Here is a 21,479-nt window from a genome sequence, read left to right on the forward strand (position 1 = left end):
AAGTTTTTTCTAGTGTAAGAGCAAAAAACTATGTGGCTCCTAACTAAAATAACTTCTAAACAAATATTGTGATTTATAAATGCAATATAGAAATTTATATATCTAAAAATGTCATATTAGAACATGTGTAAGGAGAATGCCAGAAGACATCCTCAAGGTGGCTAGAGGCACCTCAGATTAGGAAAATGTCAGGGTAAAACAGCCCGGGTACAGACAAAGCCACTGGCTCCTGATATGCATGCATATGTGACCCCAGAGTGAAAATATAGCTCCAGAAAGGTGGATTTGTTTTGGTGACACTAGTTTTGAAAACCAATGGCACTCTTCCTGAGTTCTGATATGTGAATGAGGACAGTGGTTCTCTACTCCGACTGCACACCTGAAAACTCCCTGAGAGCTTTCACTAAAATACAGATGTTGTAGGCGGGGTGCAGTGGGGGGAGTAAATCAGAATCTCTGGATGTGGAGACCTAGCATTTAGATTTTATAAAAAGCTCCCCAGGTGGCTGTAACATGCAGCCAGCATGGAGAACCCTTCATAGGTGTAGTCTAGACAACTGAAACCCCCTTGCGTGCACGTGTTGGTAAGACTAAGAAGTGGGATGCAGGTCTTAAAAATCTCTAAAAAGTGAACAGCCAAATCGGCACACAACGTGGAAGAGAAAGCAAGAAGTGTATTTGGTAAGACCGCCTATCTGCTGGGATTCCGTGTCTCCTAACAGGCATCCAAGACAGTTCTTCTGAAGAAACCTAGACAGTCATTAACATGGGAAGCCTACCAAGAACATGACAAAATATTCATAGAAACCTGAGGATTCATGTGGTGACACAATATTATTTAAAATTCAGGAGGACACTGTGACCTCTTCAGTAGGTCCCAAGAACAAGTTGCACCAGAAAGAGAGGGAGAGAGAGGACACCACCTATGAGCATCAACATGCTGGACTTGTGGGAAGATGGGTGCAGATTTATGTCAGGCTTCTACAGAACACAAAACATTTCCTGGTAGCAGTCAGTGATCTGCAGATAATTTAAGCTCTGATGGTCTCCTCCATCCTCCAGCCCTACAGTTGGGCTCACGACTACATCGGAGGTTTAGATACCCAGGCTTCTTGAGGGCTCCAGAGTACTTGGATGATCTAAGTTTCAGGTGTCTTCACAAGATTTTGCTGCCTCCAGTTTTCATAAAAAGTAATGGATCACAGTTTGCCATTCTCAGCGAATTTGTAAAGGCATCTGAGCTCAAAACATAAACTTATTGTATTTTTAAAAAGGGAGGTTAACACAGACAACCAAGAGTTACATAATTTTCACCAGCAGATTTTTCCATCTCCAACCAATTCAAGCCCAGAATGCTGGTGTCGAATGGACGTCAAGTTCCTCCCTCTCTGTCTTCTTGATGGAAATGCCAGTTCTGAATGGTCCTCCCATTCAGACCATTCTGAATGGATCTACACGTAGGAAGATCATCTGCCTTGTGGTCAGTGTTCCAGCAGATCTCCCCACTCTTGGATAATCGTGAAATGAGAGACCCAGACACACTGGCGTCTCCTAGGTAGAATCAGATTTCTCTAGACCCTATCTAGGGAACAAGAAAAAAGGAGATTATTAGGAGAAAAGGGAAACAATATGCTCTCTTTCCCAGGAGCCATGACAAGCAACAAACAAACCTGAGGCAGAAACAAGAATTCCCCAAAATGTACAAAGTGGATGCACGTCTGAAGGAAGACGCTCATTCTTGTTAAGACCCGGAATGTCCCAGAGCCCATTCAGAGTGGAAACTTCTCACAAGGTTAAAGATGGACAGGGTCGCTGTTCTGGTTTAATTCCGGTTCTATTCTGCTTACTCAATGCAAGTGGGTACCTGTGGACCTAGCACGAGTGACAGTCCCACAAAGTTGTTCAAGCCTCTGACTACTCTCGTGCTGCATCTGTGCATTTTTCCTCGAACATTAAACGATTCCCTGGGTTTGGGTAAGCTCAAGGGCACACCATGTGGACAGGATGCCAGGAGGTGTGCATTCAGTGTCTGCAGAATGACAAGACCCAGCGGAGCTGCGGGTCTGTGAGAGCGAGCAGCGGCGGAAGACGCAACGCAGCGGCGAACAAATGCATCAAGTCCACGGGACTGGAGAGCCTCTTCCTGCGCGCGGGCGCGGCGGGTGGGGGTTCACTGCTCGCGCTGGTGCACTGCGCCCGCCTTGGGAGCCGCGCAGGGGCGGGCTCCCCGCGCCAACCGGAAGCCGCCGTCGCGTTGGCCCAGAAGCACGCCCGTCCCTGAGTGTGGCTTGGAAAGTTTCATTGAAGGTGGAGAAGTGCGCGGCCGCCCGCGAGCCGGGGCTGCGCCGCAGGGGTGAGGCTGCACCGTGGCGGGCCGGGGGCGCGCTGGCATCTGGACGGCGTTTGGTTTTCATTTTATTTTTTTGAACTGAGGCCGTGGAGGAGGGAGTTGTGCGCTTTCCTGTCGATTTCTGCCCACGCTCGCAGGATTCCATCTAGTGAGGGAGGGACTCGCAGCGCCACTCGCGGACCGAGAGCGCGAGCCCCGGGCTCTGGGGATGGTTCTGCGCGCCTGGCCTCTCCCGCCCGGGTCCCTCCGGCCGGAAGCCGGGGGCTGCAGAGGCTGAGCTGCGCCGCCGCTCGGGGATCCGCCGCGGGGCCGCTCTGGGCGCGCGGGCAGCTCCGAGAGCCCGGCCCGAGGGGGGCGCGCGGCGGCCCGCGTGGGCAGAGGGCCGGGGCGGGCAGCCGAGGCACTTTGGCTTCAGAGGGGTTCGCGGAGGAAGCGGCGCCGGCGCCCCGGAACGAAGCCCCAGGAGCCAGGCGAGAGGGCAGCACGCCCTTCTCACCCCCATTCCTCGCCGCCGCCCCGCAGGACCCTCCCAAAGTGCCTCCTCCACGGCTCCGGTCCCGGCCCCCCGCCGAAGAAGCCGCCGCCGCCAGATTGGGGCTTTTCCACTGCATGGGCTGGCAGTGGGGGCTCGGGCTCCTGGTGAGGGGACTACCGAGAGCCTGGTGAGGGGCTGCGGAGAGCCGGGTGAGCGCGCCCCCGGGGGGTTCAGCGCGGCGGCCCTTGCCGGGGCGATGCCCGGGCGGCTGCGAGCCGCCGGCTGCAGGAGGCCCTAGGCGGGCATGGGCCTGGCGTCCCATCCCTAATAACCCTCGAGCCTTGCCCCTCTGCTTGGACTCGCCAGACCGACGCGATGGCCTCGGAAGTGGTGTGCGGGCTCATCTTCAGGGTGCTGCTCCCCATCTGCCTGGCAGTAGGTGAGTGTGGTCCGCTCGCCTAGGTTACTTGGGAAGGGTGAAGAGGGCTCCTGGCGTGAGGGCTTCTGAGCAAACCAAAGTTAAGGGCTCTGGTGCTCCGGGACTCGGTTCGCCGCGGTCCAGGTGCCAGCGGCGTCGGACGCGCGCTGTCCCAAGTGCCACAGCCTGGCCCTCTCACTGCCGGCACTCGGGCGCACCATCAGAGTCTCTCTTAACCGTCTAGCTGCAGAGTCCGGGTCACTGGGACCAGTATGTGCTGGAGACTATGTTGAATTGAGTCACACATGGATTTTCCTTCCTGAAATACTGACTTGTGCACAATGGATACAAATTTGGCTGGAAGGCGGTTCAGGTACAGTTGAGGATCATACTAGAGTCTCCTTCTCCCTCCTGTCCCCAGACCTACAGCGCACGGTAGAGCAGAAGGTGCCGAGGCCATCTCTCCCCGCAAGTGTGACAGATGAAATGAAGGACTCCGGGCCGTCCTGCTGGGCGCAGGGAGGCTAACTTGTGTGCGCGCGTGCGGGGTGGAGTGGTGGTGTTATCCCTGGTCAGGGGGCTGTGGCTGTAGGCTGTCAAGAAGGGAAGATCATGGTCCTGGGCAAGCTGAAATTCATGGGCACAGGCCAAAGCTACTGTCCACAGGGTTCTGAATTTCCTGTCTCTCTCTCCTTCTCTCCCCCCGACACGCCCCAGCCTGGTTTTCAGGTCTTCTAGCTGATTGAATCAGGCCTGCCCAGATTATCAAGGATAATATCCTTACTTAAAGTCAGTTGATAATGGACTTCAATCACTTCTGTAAACTCACAAAACATCTAGATTAGTGTTTGATTGAATAACCAGGGACTGTAGCTTAGCCAAACTGACACACTGGCAAAACCATTACAGTAAGGTTTTGGTGCTAATTTAAGTGGTATCTTGTTTTCTATTTGATTATTGCTAATGAAGAGGAGCTATATTGACTTTTGTAAGATGATAATGTATCTGAATCATTTTCTTGTATTTGTTCTAATAGTTGTCAGTGGATTCAGTTGCACATTCTACATTGAAGATAATATCATCTGTAAATAATTCCATGTGATCATATTACATGCAAACAATTCTAGGTATTACAACTCTTCATTCTTTTTCTTATCTTATGACATTGGCCAGGACACCCAGTGATATGTTAAGTGGCAAGAGTATCAAGTGTCCTTGATCATTCTCTGACCTTAACGGGGTTATGTCTAAAAGTCCACCACAAACAGCATGTTTGCTTTAGTTATGGTATAAATCCTTTATCATAGTAAGGATATTTTCTTCTGTTCCTAGTTTTCTGAGTGTTCTTTTCTTTTCTTTTTTTTTTCCCCTCCCCAAAGCCCCAGTAGATAGTTGTATGTCATAGTTGCACATCCTTCCAGTTGCTGTATATGGGACGCTGCCTCAGCACGGCTGGACAAATGGTGCGTTGGTGGATGCCCGGGATCCGAACCCAGGCCACCAGTAGCAGAGCATGAGCACTTAACCACTAAGCTACGGAGCCAGCCCCCTCGTTTTTTTTTTCTGTGAGGAGATCAGCCCTGTGCTAACATCTGCCAATCTTCCTCTTTTTTTGCTGAGGAAGACTGGCCCTGGGCTAACATCCGTGCCCATCTTCCTCCACTTTATATGGGACGCCCCCACACCATGGCTTGCCAAGCGGTGTGTTGGTGCGTGCCCGGGGTTCCGAACCGGCGAACCCCGGGCCGCCGCAGCAGAGCGCTTGCAGTTAACCACTTGCGCCACCCGGCCGGCCCCTATTTTCTTTAATTATGAATAGATTTTGAACTTTATGAAATGCTTCTTCTGTGTCCATGGAGAAAATCATGATATGAGCCCATTAGTGTGTGACTTACACTTATAGATTTATTAATAGTAAGCCACACTTGTTTTTCTACAATAAACTCTGGTTTATTAAGATGTGTTATACTTTTACTATGCTATTTCAGTTGGTGAGCAGACATCTTTTTTTTTTTATTGTGGTAACATTGGTTTATAACATCATATGAATTTCAGATGTACATCATATTTTAAATGCTATGTAGATTACATTATGTTCACCACCCAAAGACTAATTACAATCAATCACCACACGCAAGTGCCTGATCATCCCATTTGCCTTCCTCTCTCTCCCTTTCCAGTCTAGTAACCACCAATCGAATGTCTGTCTCTATGTGTTTGTTGTTTTTATCTTTTGCTTGTGAGAGAGATCATATGGTATTTGACTTTCTCCCTCTGACTTATTTCATTTAGCATAATACCCTCAGGGTCCATCCATGTTGTCGCAGATGGCCAGATTTCATCCTTTTTTATGGCTGAGTAGTATTCCATTGTGTATATATCATATTCTTTATTCATTAATCCCTCGATGGGCACTTAGGTTGTTTCTGGGTGTGGGCTATTGTGAATAATGCCACAATGAACAGAGGGATGCATATATCTTTACACATTTGTGTTTTCATGTTCTTTGGCTAAATACCAAGCAGTGAAATAGCTGGATTGTATGGTAGTTCTATTCTTAACTTTTTGAGGAATCTCCGTACTGTTTTCCATAGGGGCTGCACCAGTTTGCACTCCTACCAGCAGTGTGTGAGAGTTTCCTTTTCTCCACATCCTCTCCAACACTTATTATTTCCTGTCTTGTTAGTTATAGCCATTCTGAAGGGTGTGAGGTGGTACCTCATTGTAGTTTTGATTTGCATTTCCCTGATAATTAGTGATGTTGAACATCTTTTCATGTGCCTGCTGGCCATCTGTATATCTTCTTTGGAAAAATGTCTATTCAGATCTTTTGCCCATTTTTAAATTGGGTTGTTAGTTTCTTTGTTGTTGAGGTGTATGGGTTCTTTATATATTTTGGATATTAACCCCTTATCAGATATATGGTTTGCAGATATCTTATCCCGATTGTTAGGTTGTCTTTTCATTTTGTTGATGGTTTCCTTTGCTGTGCAGAAGACTTTTAGTTTGATGTAGTCCCATTTGTTTATTTTTTCTTTTGTTTCCCTTACCCGGTCAGACATGGTACTTGAAAATACTTTGCTAAGACTGATGTTGGGGAGCATGCTGCCTATGTTTTCTTCTAGAAGTGTTATGGTTTCAGGTCTTACATTCAAGTCTTTAATCCACTTGAGTTAATTTTTGTGTATGGTGTAAGATAATGGTCTACTTTCATTCTTTTGCGTGTGGCTGTCCAGTTTTCCCAGCACCATTTATAGAAGAGACTTTCCTTCCTCCATAGTATGTTCTTGGTTCTGTTATTGAAAATTAGCTGTCCATAGATGTGTGGGTTTATTCCTGGGCTCTCAATTCTGTTCCTTTGATCTGTGTGTCTGTTTTTGTGCCAGTACCATGCTGTTTTGATTACTATAGCTTTGTAGTATATTTTGAAATCGGAGAGTGTGATGCCTCCAGCTTTATTCTTTTTTCTCAGGATTGCTGTGGCTATTCGGGGTCTTTTGTTGTTCCGTATAAATTTTAGTTCTATTTCTGTGAAATATGTCGTTGAGATTTTGATAGGGATTGCATTGAATCTGTAGATTGCTTTAGGAAGTATGGACATTTCAACTCAGTTAATACTTCCAATCCATGAGCACAGAGTATCTTTCTATTTCTTTGTGTTTTCTTCTATTTCTTTCAGCAATGTTTTATAGTTTTCATGTACAGATCTTTCACCTCTTTGGTTAAGTTTATTCCTAGGTTTTTTATTCTTTTTGTTGCAATTGTAAATGGGATTGTATTCTTAACTTTTCTGTTACTTTGTTGCTAGTGTATAGAAATGCAACTGATTTTTGTTTGTTGATTTTGTATCCGGTAACTTTACCATATTCATTTATTATTTCTAAAAGTTTCTTGGTGGATTCTTTAGGGTTTTCTATATATAAAATCATGTCATCTGCAAATAGTGACAGTTTCACTCCTTCCTTTCCAATTTGGATCCCTTTTATTTCTTTTTCTTGCCTGATTGCTCTGGCTAGGACTGCCAATACTATGTTAAGTAAGAGTGGTGAAAGTGGGCATCCTTGTCTGATTCCTGTTCTTAGAGGGATACCTTTCAGTTTTTCTCCATGGGGAATGACATTAGCTGTGGGTTTGTCATATATGACCTTTATTATGTTGAGGTACTTTTTTTCTATGCCCATTTTATTCAGGGTTTTTATTATAAATGGATGCTGTATCTTGTCAAATGCTTTCTCTGCTTCTATTGAGATGATCATATGATTTTTATTCTTCGTTTTGTTAATGTGGTGTATCACGTTGATTGATTTGTGGATGTTGGACCATCCCTGCATCCCTGGAATAAATCCCACTTGATCATGGTGTATGATCTTTTTAATGTATTGTATTTGATTGGCCAGTATTTTGTTGAGGATTTTTGCATCGATATTCATCAGTGATATTGGCCTGTAATTTTCTTTTTTTGTGTTGTCTTTGTCTGGTTTTGGTATCAGGGTAATGTTGCCCTGGTAGAATGAGTTAGGAAGCTTCCTGTCCCCTTCAGTTTTTTGGAAGAATTTGAGAAGGATAAGTATTAAGTCTTCTTTGAATGCTTGGTAGAATTCACCAGGTAGCCATCTGGTCCTGGACTTTTATTTTTGGGGAGGTGTGTGATTATTGTTTTGATCTCCTTACTGGTCATTGGTCTATTGAAATTCTCTCTTTCTTCTTGACTCAGTTTTGGAAGGTTGTGTGATTCTAAGATTTTATCCATTTCTTCTAGATTAGCCAGTTTGTTGGCGTATAGCTTTTCATAGTATTCTCTTATAATCTTTTGTATTTCTGAGGTTTCCATTGTGATTTCTCCTCTTTCATTTCTGATTTCATTTATTTGAGCCTTTTGTCTTTTTTCTTGGCGAGTCTAGCTAATGGCTTGTCAATTTTGTTCATCTTTTCTAGGGACCAGCTCTTAGTTTCATTCATTTTTTTCTATTTCTTTTTAGTCTCTATTTCATTTATTTCTGCTCTGATTTTTATTACTTCCTTTCTTTTACTGATTTGGGGCTTTGTTCTTCTTTTTCCAGTTCCTTTAAGTGCACTGTTGGATTGTTATTTGAGATTTTTCTTGTTTGTTGAGGTAGGCCTGTATTGCCATAAACTTCCTTCTTAGAACCACTTTTGCGATATCCCATAAATTTTGGCATGTCATATTTTCATTTCCATTTGTCTCCATGTATTTTTTTATTTCTCCTCTATTTTCTTCATTGACCCATTTGTTGTTCAGTAGCATTTTCTTTAACCTCCACATATTTGTGGCTTTTCTGATTTTCTTCCTGTAGTTAATTTCTAGTTTCATACCATTGTGGTCGGAAAAGGCACTTGGTATTATTTCAGCCTTCTTAAATTTATTGAGACTTGTTTGTGCCCTAATATGTGATCTATCCTGGAGGATGTTCCAAGTGTATTTGAAAAAAATGTGTGTCCTGCAATTTTTGGATGAAACATTCTATATATATGTACTGAGTCCATCGGTCTAATATGTCATTTAAGGCCAATGTTTCCTTATTGATCTTTTGTTCAGATGATCTATCCATTGGTGTAAGTGGAGTGTTCAAGTCCTCTACTATTATTCTGTTGCTGTCTGTTTCTCCTTTTATGTCTGTTAATAATTGCTTTATATATTTAGGTGTTCCTACATTACTATAAGCATAGATACTTATGAGTGTTATGTCCTCTTGTTGGATTGGTCTCTTGATCATTATGTAGTGCCTTGCTTTGTCTCTTGTTACAGTTTTTGTTTTAAAGTCTATTTTGCCTGATGTAATTATTGCTACCCCAGCTTTGTTTTCATTGCCATTTGCTTGGAGTATCTTTTTCCTTCCCTTCACTTTCAGTTTGTGAGTGTGTGTAGGTCTGAGGTGTGTCTCATGTATGCAGCATATATATGGGTCTTGTTTTTATAGCCAATTGGCCACCCTGTATCTTTCTTTTTTTTTTGAGCTAGAATTTTTTTTTAAATTTTATTTATTTATTTTTTTCCCCCAAAGCCCCAGTAGATAGGTGTATGTCATAGCTGCACATCCTTCTAGTTGCTGTATGTGGGACATGGCCTCAGCATGGCCGGAGAAGTGGTGCGTCGGTGCGCGCCCGGGATCCGAACCCGGGCCTCCAGCAGTGGAGAGCGTGCGCTTAACCGCTAAGCCATGGGGCCGGCCCACCCTGTATCTTTTGATTGGAGCATTTGGTCCATTGACATTTAAAGTAGCTATTGATAAGTATGTAATTGTTGCCATGTCGTTACTTTTTTTCTGAGTGTTTTAGTAGTTCTTCTCTGTTCCTTTCTTTTTCTCTAGCTCTCTTCCCTTGTGGTTTAATGGCTTTCTTTAGTGTTATATTTGGGTTCCTTTTTCTTAATTGTTTGTGTATTTATTATGGGTTTCTGATTTGTGATTACTATGAGGTTCATATGTAATAACCTACATGTACAGCAATCTATATTAAGTTGATGGTGTCTTAAGTTTGATCTCTTGCTAAAAGCTCTGTTCTTTTACTTCCCTCCTCCCACATTTTATGTTTTTGATATCATATGTAAACTCTTTGTGTGTGTGTGTATCCATTATTCTCTTATCCTGGAAACAGATAATTTTAGTACTTTTGTCTTTTGACCTTCATATTAGCTTCACAGGTGGTTGATTTGCTACCTTTACTGTATATCTTGCCTTTACCAGTGATTTTTTCTTAAATTTTTCGGTAACTTTCTTGTTCCTATTCTGGTCTTTTTTTTTCCACTTAAATAAGTCCCTTTAGCATTTCTTGTAAGGCTGGTTTATTGTTGATAAACTCCTATAGTTTTTGCTTCTTTGGAAAACTCTTCAACTCTCCTTCTCTTCTGAATGTTAAGCTTGCCAGGTAGAGTATTTTTGGCTGTAGGTTTTTTCCTTTCATCACTTTAAATATATCATGCCACTCCCTTCTAGCCTAAAGTTTCTGCTGAGAATTCAGCTGATGGCTTTACGGGGTTTCCTTTCCATGTAACTTGCTGCCTTTGTCCTGTGGCTTTTAGGATTCTCTCTTTATCTTTAATTGTTGACTTTTTTTTTTTTTTTTTTGTGAGACAGATCAGCCCTGAGCTAACATCCAATGCCAGTCCTCCTCTTTTTTGCTGAGGAAGATTGCCCCTGGGCTAACATCTATGCCCTATCTCTACTTGATATGGGACGCTGCCACAGCATGGCTCGACAAGCTGTGCATTGGTGTGCACCTGGGATCCAAACCTGCGAACTCTGGCCCGCCGCTGTGGAGTGTGTGCACTTAGCCCCTGCGCCACCAGGCCGGCCCCTTGACAGTTTAATTATAATATGTCTTGGTGTGGGCCTCTTTGGCTGTATCTTGTTTGGTGCTCTCTGTGCTTTCTGTACCTGGATGTCTGTTTCCTTCCTTAGGTTAGGAACATTTTCAGCTATTGTTTCTTTGAATAGATTCTCTGCTCCTTTGTCTGTGTCTTCTCCTTCTGGGATGACTATAATACAAATGTTAGTACACTTGGTGTTGTCCCAGATGTCCCTTAGACTGTCCTTGTTCTTTTTAATTCTTTTTTCTTTTATGTGTTCAGCTTGGGTGATTTCTTCTAGTCTTTTGTCTGTTTCGCTGATCCATTGTTCTGTACCATCTACTCTGCTATTGAGTCCCTGCGGTGAATTTTTTGTTTCCAGTATTTTATTTTTCATTTCTGATTGGTTCTTTGTTATATTTTCCAGTTCTTTGTTGAGGTTCTCACTGAGTTCATCCATTCTTCTCCCCAATCAGTGAGCATCCTTCTGACTTTTTCTTTGAGCTCTTTGTCAGGTAGATTGTTTATTTCTGTTCCATTTAGTTCTTTTTCTGGGGTTTTGTTTTTGTCCTTATTTGGAACGTATTCATTTGTCTACTCATTTTGCCTCTTTCTCTGTGCTTATATCTCTGTATTAGGTAGGTCAGCTACATCTCCCAATTTTGGAGAGGTGGATTTATGTAAGATATGCTTTATGAGGCCCAGCAGTGTGCTTCCCTCTCGTCACCAGTTCAAAGTGTTCTAGGAGTGACCCCTCTGTGGGCTGCTGTGTCCTTCTGTTGTGGCAGAGTTGTTCTTGCTGTAGGTGCTGGGGAGGCTAGGCTGTCCCCCTGGTTGTAATGCTCAGCTGTGTGTAGCTGCTATGGTCCCTTCAGTCACCTTATCAGGTGTGGGGAGCCCCAGCACAGTTGGCTGCAAGGTTTAATAGCACATTCCTGCTGCAGTTTTTCTGTTAAGTGAATAGGCCGCCAGCATGGCTGGTTGCTAGACTCAGGCACTCATAATTGCTTTAGGCCTCTGTCCTGCAAGGGTGTTGTCAGCTCTCTCAGGAGCACAGCTGGGTGGGGCTGGCCCCAGGCATGGCAGTGTACAATTGTTTCAGGCTTTGGAAGGTGGGGCAGATCTTCTTTGTGGCTGTTTGAGAAGCACAAGTCTGCTGCAGCTGACAAACCCCACGGGCCGCAGGGCCACACACCCTGTCAACACAGTCCTGCCACATGTGCCTGCCATGACCCACTGAAGTGGACTCAGTCGCCCTACTGCAGAGGCCACACACACTCCACCAGTGCAGGCCTGCCCCTTACACATGCCCTGCCCCACAGAGGCCACACACACCCCACCTATGGGGGCCCACAAGTTGCCTGAGGGCATGCTGTTAGGTGGGACCACTCCCTAGGGTGGGCTGCCTGCCCTGGCTGAGCTGGATTAAATTGATTCTCTACTGGATGGGGCAGACCCCTGTGCTAACAGCCCAAGGGAAGGATTCCAATGGTGTCTGCCAGCGTCTGTGTCAGCACACGTGTACTAGGTCACAGTAATGGCTGCCACCAATGTCTCAGTCCCCCGGGAAGTGGTCCCAGCCTGGGGAGGTCTCACCTCTCACCAAGATGCACCCAGAGCCTATCAAGTAAGTCTTTTTTCACCAAAGGACTGTGCACCTTTCTTTCTGGTGATTTTAGGTTGCTTTCCAAAATGGGTAAATTTGTGTGTGGGCCCTTTAAGAGCAGGCTTTTTTTCCCCTTACATTCCATAGCTTTTCTGGGTTTATTCCCTGCTGTTGTTAACCACCAGAAAAGCCAGATATTATAACACCTGTCTCACTTGTGCTGAGTTCAGAAGCTGTTTATTGTGGCAAAGCTCTCCTGCTCAGATCCCCTGTTCCTCCCAGGAAAGCTTCATACCTTAAGATTACTCCCGGCTGAAGCACCATGGCTGGAATGTGGCTTTTTCCTCTCCAGAAAGGAATTTCTGCCTCTTCCACCTCAGTCATCACTGTCCCTTGTTGTGGGGGTTCTTTTTATCTAGTTTCTGGTTCTCTCTCACGGGTAATTGTTACAAGAGTAGTTGTAAATTTATTGTGTCCATGGGAGGAGGTGAGTTCAGAGTCCGCCTACACCATTATCTTCCCAGCAATCCACAGATATCGTTTTTTAATAATTTGTGTCTGTGTTCATAAGTAAGATGGACTTATAATTTCCTCTTCTCTTCTAGCCTTGTGTAACTTTGAAATAAGAGTAACTTTGTAAAATATTTTAGGCAGATTTCTTTCTTTTTCTACTCTCTGGTACTACTCTTATAAGATAGGGATTATCTGTGCCTTCAAAGTTGGCAGAACCCCCTTATAAAATTTTCTGGTGGACATTATTAATCAGTTTCTATATAGACCACTTTGTGCTCACCACCAATAGTCTAGTTTTTTTCTGTCACCATACATATGTGCCCTTTTACCCGTTTTGCCCAGCCCCCAACCCCCTTCCTCTTTGGTAACCACTAATCTGTTATTTTTATCCATGTGTTTATCTTCCACATATGAGTGAAATCATGCAGTGTTTGTCTTTCTCTGTCTAGCTTATTTCACTTCACATCATACCCTCAAGGTCCATCCATGTTGTTGCAAATGGCACGATTTTGTCTTTTTTTTATTGCTGAGTAGTATTCCATTGTATGTATACCACATCTTCTTTATCCATTCATCAGTTGAAGGGCAGTTGGTTTGCTTCCACATCTTGGCTATTGTGAATAATGTTCCAGTAAACAGAGGGGTGCATAAGTCTCTTTGAATTGTTGATTTCAAGTTCTTTGAATAAATAGCAGTGGAATAGCTGGGTCATATGGTATTTCTATTTTTAATTTTTTGAGAAATATCCATACTGTTTTCCATAATGGCTGCCCCAGTTTGCATTCCCACCAGCAGTGTATGAGGGTTCCCTTTTCTAAAATCCTCTCCAACATTTTTAATTTTTTGTCTTGTTAATTATACCATTCTGATGGTCATGAGGTGATATCTCATTGTAGTTCTGATTTTCATTTCCCTAATAATTAGTGATGTTGAACATCTATTCATGTGCCTGTTGGCCAGCTGTATATCTTCTTTGGAAAAATGTCTGTTAATATCTTCTGCCCATTTTTTCATTGGGTTGTTTTTTGTTGTTGAGTTGTATGAGTTCTTTATATATTTTGGAAATTAACCCCTTGTTGGATATATGACTCGCAAATATTTTCTCCCAGTTGGTGGGTTGTGTTTTCATTTTGTTCGTAGTTTCCTTTGCCTTGCAGAAACTTTTTAGTCTGATGTAATCCTGTTTATTTTTTCTTTGGTTTCCCTTGCCTGAGTTGACATGGTATTTGAAAAGATGCTGCTAAGACTGGTGTCAAAGAGTGTATTGCCTATATTTTCTTCTAGGAGTTTAATGGTTTCAGGTCTAGCATTCAAGTCTTTAATCCATTTTGAGTTAATTTTTGTGTATGGTGTAAGATGATGGTCTGCTTTCATTCTTTTGTGTGTGGCTGTCCAGTTTTCCTAACACTGTTTATCAAAGAGACTTTCCTTTTTCCATTGTATGTTCTTAGGTCGTTTGTCAAAGATTAGCTCTCCATAGATGTGTGGTTTTATTTCTGGGCTTTCAATTCTGTTCCATTGATCTGTGTGTCTGTTTTCCACTCTGTTTTGATTACGATAGCTTTGTAGTATGTTTTGAAGTCAGGGATTGTGATATCTCCAGCTTTGTTCTGTTTCTCAGGATTGCTTTGGCTATTAAGCATCTTTTGTTCCATATAAATTTCAGGATTCTTTGTTCTATTTCTGTGAAGAATGTCATTGGGATTCTGACTGGGATTGCACTGAATCCATAGATTGCTTTAGGTAATATGGACATTTTAACTATGTTTATTCTTCCAATCCATGTGCATGGGATATTTTTCCATTTCTTTATGTCTTTGATTTCTGTCAATAATATCTTATAGTTTTCAGTGTATAGGACTTTCACTTCCTTGATTAAATTTATTCCTAGATATTGTATTCTTTTTGTTGTGATTGTAAATGGGATTGTAGTCTTAACTTCTCTTTCTGCTAGTTTGTTATTAGTGTATAGAAATGCAACTGATTTTTGTAAGTTGATTTTGTACCCTGCAACTTTGCTGTAGTTGTTCATTATTGCTAATGCTTTTCCGCTGGATTCTTTAGGGTTTTTTATATATAAAATCATGTTCTCTGTAAAAAGGGAGAGTTTCACTTCTTCATTGCCTATTTGGTTTCCTTTTATCCCTTTTTCTTGCCTAATTGCCCTGGCCAAAACCTCCAGTACTATGTTGAATATGAGTGGCGAGAGTGGGCACTCTTATCTTGTTCCTGTTCTCAGAGGGATGGCCTTCACCTTTTCACCATTAAGTATAATGGTAGCTGTGGGGTTTTCATATATGGCCTTTAGTATGTTGAGGTACTTTCCTTCTATACCCATGTTATTGAGAGTTTTTATCATAAATACATGATGGATCCTGTCAAATGCTTTCTCTGCATGTATTGAGATGAACATGTGATTTTTATTCCTCGTTTTGTTAATGTGGTGTATATCACATTGATTGATTTGCAGATGTTAAACCATCCCTGTGTCCCTGGAATAAATCCCACTTGATCATGGTGTATGATCCTTTTAATGTATTGCTGTATTTGATTTCTGGTTATGATTTTGTTGAGGATTTTTGCATCTATGTTCATCAGTGATATTGGCCTGTAATTTTCCTTCTTTGTGTTGTCCTTGTTGTTTTAGTATCAGGGTAATGTTGGCCTCATAGAATGAGTTAGGAAGCATTCCATCTTATATAAGTTTTTTGGATTAGTTTGACAAGGATAGGTGAAAAATCTTCTTTGAATGTGTGGTAGAATTCTCTAGAGAAGCCATCTGGTCCTGGACTGTTGTTTTTTGAAAGGTTTTTGATTAATATTTCAATCTCTTTACTTGTGCTTGGTCTATTCAGATTCCCTATTTCTTTTTGATTCAGTTTTGGGAGGTTGTGTGATTCTAAGAGTTTATGCATTTCTTTTAGGTTATCCAATTTGTTGGCATATATTTTTTCATAGTATTCTCTTATAATCTTTTGTATTTCTGTGGTATTCATTGTAATTTGTTCTCTTTGACATTTAATTTTATTTTACCCTTCTGTTTTTCTTAGTGAGTCTGCCTAAGGGTTTGTCAATTTTGTTTATCTTCTCAAAGAACCAGCTCTTAGTTTCATTGATCCTTTATGTTGTTTTTTTAGTCTCTGTTTCATTTATTTCTGCTCTGACTTTTATTATTTCTCTCCTTTTGCTGACTTTGGGCTTTGTTTTTTCTTCTTTTTCTAGTTCTGTTAGGTATAGTTTAAGCTTATTTATTTTAGATTTTTCTTGTTTGTTGAGGTGGGCCTGTATTGCTATAAATTTCCCTCTTAGTACTGCTTTTGATGCATCCCATAAGAGTTGTTATGTTGTGTTTTCATTTTTATTTGTCTCCAGGTATTTTTTGATTTCTCCATTGATCCAATTGTTGTTCAGTAGCATGTTGTTTAGTCTCCACATCTTTGTGACTTTCTCAGGTTTTTTCTTGTAGTTGATTTTTAGTTTCATAGCCTTGTGGTCAGAAAGGTGCTTGATATGATTTCAATCTTCTTAAATTTATTGAGGCTTGCCTTGTTTCCAAACATAGGGGAAACAGTCTGTCAACATTCTATCTTTGAGATTGTTCCCTGTGCACTTGAGAAGAATGTATATTCTGTTGTTTTTGGATGGAATGTTCTATATATATCTGTTAAGTTCATGTGGTCTAGTGTTTCATTTAAGGCCACTATTTTCTTGTTGACTTTCTCTCTGGATGATTTATGCATTGATGTAAGGGGGGTGTTGAGGTCCCCTACTATTATTGTGTTGTTGATTTCACCCTTTAGGTTTGTTAATAGTTGCTTTATATACTTTGGTGCTCCTGTGTTAGGTGCATGTGTATTCATAAGTGTTATAAGTCTTCTTGGTAGCATGTCTCTTTTATCACTACATACTGCTCCTCTTTGTCTCTCATTGTCTCTTTTATGTTGAAGTCTTCTTTGTCTGATATAAGTATGCCAACACCTGCTTCCCTTTCATTGACATTTTTGTGGAGTATCATCTTCCTTGCCTTCACATTGAGCCTGTGTTTGTCTTTAGAAATGTGTTTCCTGGAGGCAGCATATTTTTGGGTCTTGTTTTTCAATCCAGCCAGCCACTCTGAGTCCTTTGATTGGAGAATTCAATCCATTTACATTTAGAGTGATTATTTATATAATGAGAGCTTAATATTGCTATTTTATCTCTTGTTTTCTGGTTATTATATATTTCCATTGTTTCTTTTTCCTTGTATTTCTGTCTACCATTTCCATTTGGTGGTTTTCTGTGATGGTTTTCTTTTTATTTACGATTTGTGGCTCTGCTCTGATTTTTTGCTTAGTGGTTACCATTAGGTTCGTATTAAAGATCTTATAGATGAGATAGTCTATTTTTGGATGGCCACTTATCTCCGTTAGCCTAAGCAGGTTCCATCTCTTTCCTCTTCTCCTTTTGAGTTATTGTTGTCACAAATATTCTTTTTTGTGTTGTGAGTTTATGAATAAGTTGAAGTGTTTACAGTTATCTTTGATGCTTTCCTTTTCTTTATCTTATATGTTATAATTAAGTGTTTGCTAACCTGTTCTGAAATGGAGCTGCAGTTTTCTGATTTTGTCTGTCTGTCTCCTTGGTCACAGCTTTGCACACCTTTGCCTTTTTGTTTCAGGTAGGCAGGCTTCCTTCATCATTTCTTTTTTTTTTTTTTCTGTGAGGAGGATCAGCCCTGATCTAACATCTGTCACCAATCCTCCTCTTTTTGCTGAGGAAGACTGGCCCTGGGCTAACATCCGTGCCCATCTTCCTCCACTTTATGTGGGACGCTGCCACAGCACGGCTCGACAAGCAGTGCGTGGGTGCGCGCCCAGGATCTGAACCCCAGGCCACCACAGTGGAGCATGCACACTTAGCTGCTATGCCACCGGGCCAGCCCCCCCTTCATCATTTCTTGTAAGGCAGGTCTAGTGGTGATGAACTCCCTCAGCTTTTGTTTATCTGGGAAGGCTTTTATTTCTCCATCGTATTTGAATTATAGTTTCATTGGATAGAGTATTCTTGGTTGAAAGTTTTTGTCTTTCAGTATTTTGAATATATCGTTCCATTCTCGCCTAGCCTTTTAAGGTGTCTGCTGAGGAATCTGCTGAAAGCCTGATAGGGGTTCCTTTGTAGGTTATTTTCTTTTGCCTTGCTGCCCTTAATATTTTTCCTTTGTTATTGGTGTTTGCCAGTTTTAGTGTTATATGCCTTGTGGAAGCTCTTTTTGCAGTGATGTAATTAGGAGTTCTACTGGTTTCATGTACTTGTAAGTCCAGTTCCTTCCCCAGGTTTGGGATGTTCTCCGCTAATGTTTCTTCAAATAAGCTGTCTGCTCCTTTCTCCTTCTCTTCTTCCTTTGGAATACTGCTAATCCTTATGTTGCTTTTCCTAATTGAGTCAGATACTTCTCAAAGGATTTCTTCATTTTTAAAAATTTTATTTCTGTCTCCTCCTCTACCTGAAGCATTTCTAGATTTCTATCTTTTAGGTCACTTATTCTCTCCTTGATAAGGTCTGCTTTATTTTTTATGGTTTCTAGATTATCTTTTATCTCATTAATTGTGTTTTTCGTATCCAATTTTCCTAGTTTTTTTAAGGGTTTCAGTCTCTTTAATGAAGTATTCGTTTTGCTCATTAATTTTATTCCTGAGCTCATTGAATTATATTTCTGAGTTTTCTTGTGGCTCATTGAGTTTCTTTATGACAACTATTTTGAATTGTCTGTCATTTAGATTGTAAATTTCTGTGACTTCAGGATTGGTTTCTGGAGACTTGTTATTTTCCTTCTGTTCTGCAGTGTTACTCTAGTTCTTCATGGTGTTTGATCATTTGATCCTTTGCCAGCACGTCTGTGGTAGTATCAGGTCACTGATTCCACCCACCACTGTTGGGTGGGGAGCAGGAGCTGTGTTTTCTGATCCCGCCATGTCTGCTGGAAGTTGTGCCTGTAGGGCTGCTCTTTGGGCAGGCTGGCCATGGCCACTCAGTAGGTTGTGCTGGCAGGGCCTCTGTGCCCAGAGGGTGGGTTGCTCTCCTGTGGGCAGAGCCACTATGCTCATGAGGGGATTGTGGCTGAGCTGTTGTGCTAGGTGGGAATGGTGCTTTCTTTTGTGCATGGGCCGGTGCTGCGCTTCCAGGCGGTTTGGCAGAGCTGCTGTGCTTGGTGGGCGTGGCTCTTTTGTGGGGGCTAAGCTGCCACCACTCAGTGGCAAGTGTTCCTACGGGCAGGGCCGCCATGGCATGATGGGTGCTCCTGTGGGCTGGGCCACCACTCTGAAAGCACTTGCACATGGGCTGGGCTGCCCCCGCCTCCTCTTACAGTTATGCAGGCTGCTGTATGAGGACCCACAATCTGGATCCCTGCTGCTGGGGAGGCGGGGTCCACTCACCTAGTTCTACTGCTTCCCTGGGATCCAGTCCACCTACCTTCAGATGTATGGCTGCGTGGATCTCTCAGGTGTCCTGTTGTGCTGTGTAGGGAATCCTCTGTTGGTTAATGAATGTCTGTTTAGTTGTAACTTAGAAGGGAGAGATGGAGGAAGCAACTCACTCCACCAAGATGTTGATGTCACTCCTCTCTGCACATCATTTTTCACATCATGTTGGCTAGTATTGAAGCTCAACACTGTATTGCACCTGGTTACAACTGTGAATATTATGGTGTTTTTTTTTCATATTATGTATGTGCATAATAAAGCTATGTGTTATAACACTCATAGAAATCTATGTAATAATTACCTTATAAAATTCATGGCAATTTTTGGTTATTTGGCAATCCAGTATATTATAAATACATATAAAGAAACTCTGCCGTGGAGAATTGGGTAATGCAAGCAACTTAATTATGAGTCTTCAACATATATTAGATATTAGGCCCCTATCTGTATGTAAGACATTATCATTTGGCTTAATCTAAAAAATCAAGATACACATATAATTCCTGGAGCTTATAGTACAGCTGGTGAGACGTGTACCATTTCTAAGATGACAAATAAGGGTACAAAAGTTGAATAACATAGTACGACGGTGACCTCAATCCTATTCTAAAGGATAATGTGAGATTTCATGTCTTTATGGGAAAAATGTAATGACACGTATAGTTTCTTTTTCGAATTTGGAGTTCTGTATTGCCATTCATATGCAAATAATGTCTTTTGCATATTACATTTTGAAGTCATGATCTGAAAAAGTCAACACATGTAGGCTTTATCTAGATAGTATCATCTTTCCAAAATTAACCTGCCATTGGATAAATTCTACTTCAGTTTTTGTAGGATGTGTAATTGTCATTTGAAAAAGCAGAAGCATTTCAAATAGATAGAATACTATCCATCTGTTTTAAGTTAAACCTAAAGAAACTCTGAGATATTTTAAATAGACCATAAAAGCAGTTTTAAAGCTTTTTTTTTTTTTTTTGTGAGGAAGATCAGCCCTGAGCCAATATCCATGCTAATCCTCCTCTTTTTGCTGAGGAAGACCGGCTCTGAGCTAACATCTATTGCCAATCCTCCTTCTTTTTTTTTCCGCAAAGCCCCAGTAGATAGTTGTATGATATAGTTGCACATCCTTCTAGTTGCTGTATGTGGGTCGTGGCCTCAGCATGGCCGGAGAAGCGGTGCGTCGGTGCCTGCCCGGGATCCGAACCCAGGCCGCCAGTAGCGGAGCGTGAGCACTTAACCGCTAAGCCATGGGGCTGGCCCAAAGCAGTTTTGAATGGTCAGTTTTTCTTTGAGGAGCCCATTGCGGGTTTGAAATTTCCTGATCTTTCATAAGTGCAAGCACAAGTAATATGAAGTAAACATACTGCTCCCTGTAAAATAAAAAGGAGATCAAAATTCTTCATGGATCAAAGAGTATTAACATTAATATAGTGAGAAATTCTTTAGTAAAATCCATATTCATAAATTATTCAATATCCCTCACTGCATAACTTTAAGAGAGCTAAACTTTGGAGAGCTAAAGTTGGTATTCATTTTATTGAGTTCAGCGTTCCTTGGATAATAATATCTATTAAAATGACTTTTAATTTAAGATCTATGATTTAAGGTATGGATATTGTTTTTTAAATTGAGATATAATTCATATACTATAAAATTTGCCCATTTAAGGAATACAATTCAGTGGTTTTTAGGTTGTGCAACCATCCGCTATCTAATTCCAGAACACTTTCATCACCCCAAAAGAGACCCAGTACCCATGAAGACTTACTCCCCATTCCCTCTCCACCCATCCCTAGGCAACCACTAATTTGCTTTCTGCCTGTTCTGGACATTTCATCTAAACAGAATTATACAATATGTGACCTTTTGTGTCTGGTTTCTTTCACTTAGCATAATGTTTTCAAGGTTCATCCATGTTGTAGCGTGTATCAGTACTTCATTCCTTTTCATGGCTAAATAATGTTCCATTGTTAAGATGTGGTTTTAATGTTTGGTAAAAGTCACTTTGTTATTAAAAACTTGATAAAATACAATGTTTAAGTAATGGTACTTTAGTTATGTTATTTATTGCATTTGGCTAGGTTCAAATATTTTTGGACTTAGAAATGTTAGCAGTGATATTTTGTAGTGCTTTGCAATAAAAAATCCTTGGGTATTTCTTAATAAGGCATTTCCAGGACCTTGAGGAAAGATTTTTGAGCCATAAGTGTTGTCTGAATGAAAAGCTGTTTCATGAATAATGAGTTGTCCATCATTGGAAGTATTTAATCACAGGATATATTACAACTCATGAGATTTTTAAAATTCGAGTTTATAGATATATATCATACCTCTTTCTACAAATAAT

The 21,479-nt window shown here is 41.6% G+C and overlaps 1 long non-coding RNA gene across 2 annotated transcripts in view; it reads left to right on the plus strand.

Moving 5' to 3' along the window:
* The first annotated feature begins 1,506 nt into the window (after nucleotides 1-1,506).
* Nucleotides 1,507-21,479, plus strand: part of LOC147911255 (uncharacterized) — a 29,661-nt gene continuing 9,688 nt past the window's right edge. The window contains exon 1 of one of the 2 annotated variants that reach the window (XR_015551354.1): nucleotides 1,507-3,616. This is a non-coding gene — a long non-coding RNA (uncharacterized LOC147911255). The remainder of the gene's footprint in view (nucleotides 3,617-21,479) is intronic. The other variant, XR_015551353.1, reaches the window with a different exon arrangement.

The sequence above is a fragment of the Ceratotherium simum genome, unplaced genomic scaffold, assembly GCF_057802395.1.
Source record: "Ceratotherium simum simum isolate JZ-2026a unplaced genomic scaffold, ASM5780239v1 HiC_scaffold_44, whole genome shotgun sequence".
NCBI lineage: Eukaryota > Metazoa > Chordata > Mammalia > Perissodactyla > Rhinocerotidae > Ceratotherium > Ceratotherium simum.